Genomic DNA, 7,849 nt, shown 5'->3' with positions numbered 1-7,849 from the left:
CTCTATCTCTCGCCAACAGATCCCGGAACCATCACGCGCTCTCGTCGTGTCGCGGCCATCGCCAATTCTCCAGCACCAGTGTTGCCATGGCGGACAATTTTGGATGTTGCTGCTCTCACTTCAACGTTTGCTTTTCATCGGATTTCCAGCCTTTCTCTCGAAATTTCCCTTTGGGCTGGGTAAGTTACGAAAGCAGACAAGCAACGAGACCGGATAAGCAATGACCGGCAGTTCCCAGGAAGTTTTCCTTAAGGAAAAGTTTACTTCCTTTTGCCTACACTAACCTCAGATCGTATAAGTTAAGTAATAATGGAAATGACAATTTTTGCTCGTAAAGATACCTTTGCAAAGAAAATACTAACTGAAAAATAGTATCCTTTTCTGTTTCTTTTCCTTAACAGCATGGTTTTCTCCATTTCATTCCATCGGAGCGGTAACAGGTTGTGCCAAAAAATGTAGAAATAAGGGAACATGGGGCACTACACACTTCTCAACAGAAAACGTTTACTCCTGGATCACTCTCGTCTCATTTTTTTGTTCATCAATACAACGAATTTATATAAGAAACACTTTAAAATATGTAAAATAATATTTTAAAAACCGTTTCCTCCTCCTGAAGTTAGTGAACATGACTGTATTTTATATTTCAAAATAGTATAAAATGATAATAAGTTGCAATATGCTTTTCTCTGAAATATGTGGATAAATTTTCCCTTTGCTCCTTCACCTCTGTTCCCTTACAACAAGTTACAAACGACCGTATAAAAACAAAAGAAACACAAATACTAGCTTATGCCCGGAATGCTACCGCTCCGAAACAGATCGAGACGTGAGAACCCCAGAGGAGAGAGAGAGAGAGAAAACGAAAATGTCTCGGCCTTAAAGACAAGACAAGACGAGCCCCTTTTCGACACTCGCGTCGGTGTTGGTGCGGCGCGCCCGGCACACGGACAACAAACGCGAAGAGGCAAGCACTCGACTCGAGTAAATCGTACTTCTTGTTGCTTCCCGCCTCGACTGTCGTCGTCAAGGTTGAGGGTAGGTTTTGGCTTCCGTCCGTTATTTAATTAATGACAGCGATGACCAAGAAGTGGCACCAGTGTGTGTGTGTGTGTAGCAGGGGTGGGGGGTAGTTGTAGTTGCGTTGTCGTCGTCAAAGTCGAAAGTCGGTCCCAGTGCGGTAAGGCTGCGATAACGTGACATGTGTCGGTAGGTCGGTGAAGGTACGGGAGATAATTGTTAATGACACAAACATACGGCAAATGGTTGCTTGCCAGGTCCACGTATGGAAGTAGACCGGTCCACCGATCTGGGGTGGACAAAAAAAACACAATTCCACCCCGACCCAAGACGAGGGACACGAGCGAGCGGAAATAATTAGCCATTTGTTTGTTTGCTCAGACAACAAACATAAATGACCGTTGCCGTCGTCCTGACGGTCATTGCGGTTACCCGGTGTGAGTTTTTCCTTTGAACAACATTTTCCAACCTCAAAACAAACAGCTAAACACACACACACACATACGCACAAATAAAACTACCACGATAAGGAAAGTGGTGATAAAAAAAAGCGGACGCCTGGTGGCTCGTACATCCTTTTTTGCCCATCCCATCACGGGATGCGATAATATCTTGCCGGGTTTCAGCAGAGCAAAGTTGGATGTGGAGCAAATATGTCTGGCACGTGTCGCTGTTGTTTTTCGCTGACATATTTCCCCCAACGCACCCGACCCGTGCCTCAACAACCCCGACCGCGGAAACGAAGGCTGGCATTTCAAATTTGTACGCTAATTGTAGCCGGGCTGCAATTTGGCTTCCAATTATTTTACCCACCGGGAAAACAAAAGCCGGGGTTGCGGCCTAAAATGGAGCGCCGTTTTGGTAAAACCTACGCAGAATATGAACGACCGAACCGCCGTATGGTGCGGGGTCTCGGTTTCGGAACCTGTTGCATGGCTGAGTATTTGCAGCGTTAGGCAAATCGTTAAACGCCATCTCGGCCTGCGGTATCTAGTGCCACCGTGCGAACGCCGGATCGAGATCCGGTGGCTCATGTAAGGGATTTAAATGAACGTAGAAGAGTTTATAAAAATTTACGACCAAACCAGCGAACGCACCGTTCGGACGGTGCACGTGGCGCACCAATTATTTAACGGCCGCTTTTACTACCGACGGTGGTTTTTAATGAGCCTTTAAACGATGGGCACAATTGAAGCACTCTTTCCATTTTCCTCCGTGTGTTGCGCATTGTTACGTGTCGTAATTACTCGTCGCAAGGTAGGCATTATTCATTTGCTAGGAAAATTCTTTACGAAACTCCACCACAGTGAAGGGAGGATTCCTGTGGTCATTACATTTAATGATTGAGCCACTCAATAATGCAGAGCACACGAGGTATTTCGAATGTTACGGGCAAGACTGAACAATGAACAAGTATTGCGATTTAATTTTTTCAGTTTTACCACTTTTTTAACCATTTTTAAATTTACGTGGGGTTTTAGCAGGTATTATTTTTTACCAGCTCTTTTACAGATCGGAAGCTCACACATTTTCCTATGTATAATACTCTTAATTGAGTAAAATGTTAAAATTATAAATGTAATGCGGTTTACAGTAAATGTTTTAGAAATTTAATACATTTAATAAAACAGGAACATCCAACGACTTCTAAAGGGATTGTTTCATTTATGAAACAAACCCAAATTTAAAAATAGTGTTACAAGAATTATTCAACACGGCACATTAACGAGTGTTACAGTAAAATTTGATTAAGAGCACCAAATGAAAACTAATTATACAAATTGTATCTGGAACCGTGCTTTTGCGCTTTGAACTGTGGAATATTTCATTACCCATCCACTTTGAAGCCATGTCGATCTTATTTGCTGCATTGCATTATCTAAATGGGTCCAATATGTTGATAAATCAAAAGCAAATGCAACCAAAAACCGTAAATGAACGGCAACCTAGGCAACCCTAGGTTAATTTCGAACTCGCTTATCGCTTCTCCTGCTTTGGTGATTGAGATTGGAAGACTCGCAATTAGAATAATCACTGCGCATTTTAATCACTTCTTACACAGCAAACAATATTAAAGTGTAACTATGATAAGTAATTGTAGAAATTGCCAAGAAAAAAAGTGTTTGTAGGAATTGTGTTGAAAACGAAACATCGCAGCACAACAATCTTCAATGTACACAAACATCGATAATCATGTTTTAAAATTGTTTACTGATTTTGAATTACAATGAGGCAAAATTCAACTTCAACTATTGTAGTGAACTTCCCAAAGTGAATAAAATTTTACTTTAAAACGACACACTAGACTATTCCACAAAAAAAAAAGAAAACACTTCAGCGAACCTTCTTTCTGCCAGCTTTAAAACCGAACTACCCTACGCAAACAAAACTTCTCACCAAACGAAGGCCACCCAACCACGCGCCGCTGGCATCTTTTAAGCACTGATTACATTATCTGCCCCCGGGCGGGCACACCCTTCCCCGTGCCTTGCCGATCCCACGTTCACGATAACAATATCCGAAATTCTTCCGCCCCGACCCGCGCTCAACACATGCAGAATAGAACGAACACACAATAGGAAATTCGCGACGGTACCGCACACGAAAATCACACACAAAAGGCGTTTCAAGGAGTTGAAATCATTTCAGTCAATCATGCCGAATAACAATGTGAACCCGTCAATGTTTATCACCATCAGCGCACGGTGTAGGCACGGTAGAAAAGAAATACGAAGGTAAAAGCATCGTTGAAGGTGTTCACAACATAAAGCACAAACTCATCGGTCAAAGTAGCGAATTTCGGAATGTTACAGCTACACTGGCAATGAATGGAGTCGGAAGATCCGTATCCGTACCGGGTGTACTTAACTGGATGAAAACTGTCACGGTGCAAAGGAAGCTCGAGCTAGCTCCGGTCGGTACTTAAAACGATTACCGAATGTCTTCCAAGACCTTCGCTCGGCGGTATTTTATAGCGCCTCCGAAAGTCGGTCCGTCTCGACGGAATGAAGCAACACACGAAACTGGGAGGCGAACGCCAAAGGCCACCCACCTTCCCCCCCCCCCCAGCTATTGATGAATGGTCCTCCCGAAGCAATCACCCGAGGGATGACTCCGAGGGGCCATCGGAGGCGGCCGCTATCAATTAATGGTGCCGCCTCGTGCCAGAGACGCTCACCCTCGCTTCATCGGCTTCGCCTGCCATCTGGTAGTTTACGGGAAGTCCCCCCACCCGCGGCACGAAGACAGCGCGGTCGCGTGAATTATGACAAGTTGAATTTACGGCCTTCCATCGAACACACGCAGCCATTTTGACTCTTCTTCAGAACAAACAAGAAGCGTCTTGCAAGTTGGTGGGGGGTTTAGGGAATTGGATGTTTTTTTCTCTGGAGTGGAGCAACGTTATCTCTTGATTGATTGGATGGTTATAATGACCTCAATAAAGGGTTCCTGGAGGTGCTGGGTGCATCAAATACGATGAGTTCTCGAAAGCGACAAATTTCAATACGGAACTTCCCCCGAGGGGCAATCACTAGAATAAACATTACATAGAAAACGAGGGATGGAAATAAACTGCTTGTTGTAACAATAAAAGCCAAAAACAACGGCAGATAAGAATACATTAGGGAGATAGTAAGATCTAATGTCATCAACTATTTTTGTTTTCGAATTTTTAAGTTTATTCTTTAATGGCATAGAGAAATACTATTTTTCTACAACACCTTTTCTTGACTATTTGTTTCTGTTTTATACCGATTTAATTTTACATAAATCCCAAGGATAATAAAAAAGAGATTAATACAATGATATCCTCTTTTCTATGTTAAGTTGGGCTAAGTATTGAAAGTTTTATATTCTTCGCGTATGTCTTGATGTTTGATCAAAAATTAAACTTAAGCCTTCTTAAAATAATCTGTTTAAAAACAACTTTTCTATACCGTTTACTTGAAAGTTGTGACTTTTTATTCTTGTCGGAGAAAATAGTTGACATAGATTAAAAAGCTCACTTTGCTAAAGCTATAGGTAATCTTTCCTACAGGTAATCTTTCAAAAATCCTCATTAAAACAAATTGAACATCAAAGTAAACATCTCCACCGAGCTTCACAACAGATCATCGTCACTGCAAACAATCCCCAAAAGAGTTATCCTTTGTTCCCCATTGCACAAGTCCGTTATCTGGCGAGTGGCAGCGCTAAATGCTGACAAAAGTTTTACACCTTCAAAGACTCACTTTGATTGCTATCTCGGGCGAACACCATCGAAAAACGTGCTAAAAGCGGTTGTAAGCCCAAAACAAAACAACAACATCAGCGCGTCCGAACGGTGCGAGATGGTGAAAATTACTCCCGACTGACGAAAGCCGCAGCACAAGTGGGAGGAAATAGGGTGAGGAAAATACCGCGATTTCTTTCACGTCCCACGGAAGAAATCCGCCTTACGACGGTCGTCGTCACTTTCGCTCGCACACTTCACGTCACTCATAATCAGCTCAATTCGCCGACAAACTCGACACATTTCCTCCGATGATGAGGAAGCCTGACGGAGAGGGGTGGCGTTATCCATTCCGTCAACGTTAATAGTCGTCAAAAGGTGCTCGACAGCGCGCGGGAAGTCGAGAGATGGTATTTTATCATCCCAATTTAATTAATAGCAACGGCGACAATACCCTCCACCTTCCACTGAAGGATCCTTCCCCTTTGAGCTTGTTTTCCACTTCGGTACAATCGCCCACACCAGATTCACCCATTTCCGCTTCCGTTGACATTTAAATTTGATGGAAACGACGGCACGATCCACCATCCATCGTAAATCGCGCTCGCGATGTTTTAAAGGCACCCAAGCTTATCCCCGCGTTTTATTTTCCCTTTTGTATATCTGCTCGTAACTAATAAAAATATTATTTCACTCTCCTGAAGTGTACTCAACAGCGAAAACGAAAACCATATTCCACGCAGTCACGAGCTTACGGTTCATCAAGAGGCCGACATGAAAGAAGATTGCGTTTCCTATTTATTTCCGGGCTGCTTGTGCGATGAAAGTATGGATTGAATTAACACGTGTCAAGTGGAGTTTATTAGCCATACAGTACAACAATGAACGAGGGTGGACATTTTCAGATCGTGAAGAACTTTTATAAGAGTTTATAGATTCCTTCGATCCCGGCCAGAAATATAAGGCTCTAATCTAAACTTCCAGGTAACGAAGTAAAGAAACTGATACAGATGAAATATATTCTACACACAAAAATTAAGGAGATTTAAAACATAAACAATCTGGAAAATGTATATTTCAAACTTGAGACACAACATATCCCTGCACATGAAATCATACCAGTCAGAAACTAAACTGAAAACTACAGTAAATTATGTAACCCTAAGGCTTAGTATTGCGGCAAAAGATTAAATTCCTGCACCGACATCGGAGAGAAATGTCGTCGGGTTAATCGTCGGCTGCCGGATGTCACAAATGGTGGATGTTACGTGATGCCAGTGAATATTGAAACGAAACACGCCTTCATCATTCACCGGAGCACGGTGCTGGTTGGGTTTTTTGTCACAATTCTCCCGATTTTCTTACAGCCTAAAATGAAATTCACCAGCTGCCGGCGACGCACCAGACGAGCGAAATTATATGTAATTTGTGAGCAGTACCAGACGCAACACGGTACGATTTATTGGAAGCGCCTGGTCTGGCACGCGCTCGAATTTCAACTCGCTCCAACTCCAAGGTCCACGTCGAGGATGTCCTGAGCTTCGCTGCTCTCGAATAACAACTAATTAATCGAACGAAAAGTTAATGAAAGCAAACGGTAGCATCATCCACTGTTCAAAATTGGGCCCCCCTTCAAGATGGCCACCCGCCCGAGGAAGAAGTCGCCCGCGAAACGGAGCCCTATAGGGAAGTCTGTCGTCAACGGTGGCAAACGTTTCTTTGCAAACTTTCCAGCCGAAACGCCGACCTGCAGACACTGAAGCTCGTAATTAGCATCATCTGTCGCGTCATAATGGAATATTTGGCTCCATCGGGGTGAAAAGAAGCAAATCGGGTTGGTCCTGATTAATTATACAGTTTGAAAGAAAGTGTGACTAGCAAAATCTGAAACGAACGAAACATGGATATTGGAAATCGTAAACATTCACTAATGAAATGAAATACAAATGAAACAATGTTTACTAGCGGTTGTTCGATTAGATAAGACATGCGACAACAGAATAAAGAAAATTAATTTCTCACAACCTCATTAAGAAAAATTTCGCAAAATTTGCCAGTTTCTTATAATTGGAATTTTTTTAAGGTCGCGGTTTTTTATTCCTTTTTGTTAAATAACGTAATCAGAGACTCCTCCTAACGTAGTCCCAGAATGATGGCTCGTTTGCAAAATGCCATTTAAACACCTTTTCAATGCTAAGGAACTCTACCAAAAACTACAAAGGTTCAGATCCAAACACCAAAGATTGAAGCAGGTAAATGTATTAATTCATTTCGTTCGTATGTTTTATTGTATTTCGTAACACTGCCTACAATTTTAAGGCACATTTTACCCTACGAGCTTTTACAGTTCCCAACTTCCCTTCAAAACTGACTAGTTGAATAAGCAAATGAAAATATAAAAATAAATGAAACGTGAGAGAGAATAAAGAAATTTAAAAATATTCAAAAAAGACAATTTACAAGTAAGAAGACTCTGAAACAACTAATAACAAAAGAAAAATGTATACTCTTTACTTCACACAGAGTTGCATGATCAAAAGCTTCAAAAGATAGACAAGAACAGGTTGTGTTTCCTCGTTGACGTTACATCCTTAAAGATGGTCATTACATTTTGAA

This window comes from Anopheles coustani, chromosome 3 (genome assembly GCF_943734705.1).
Source record: "Anopheles coustani chromosome 3, idAnoCousDA_361_x.2, whole genome shotgun sequence".
In the NCBI taxonomy this organism is placed as follows: Eukaryota; Metazoa; Arthropoda; class Insecta; order Diptera; family Culicidae; genus Anopheles; species Anopheles coustani.
The sequence above is the reverse complement of the archived record's forward strand: the minus strand, read 5'-3'. Positions refer to the sequence as shown.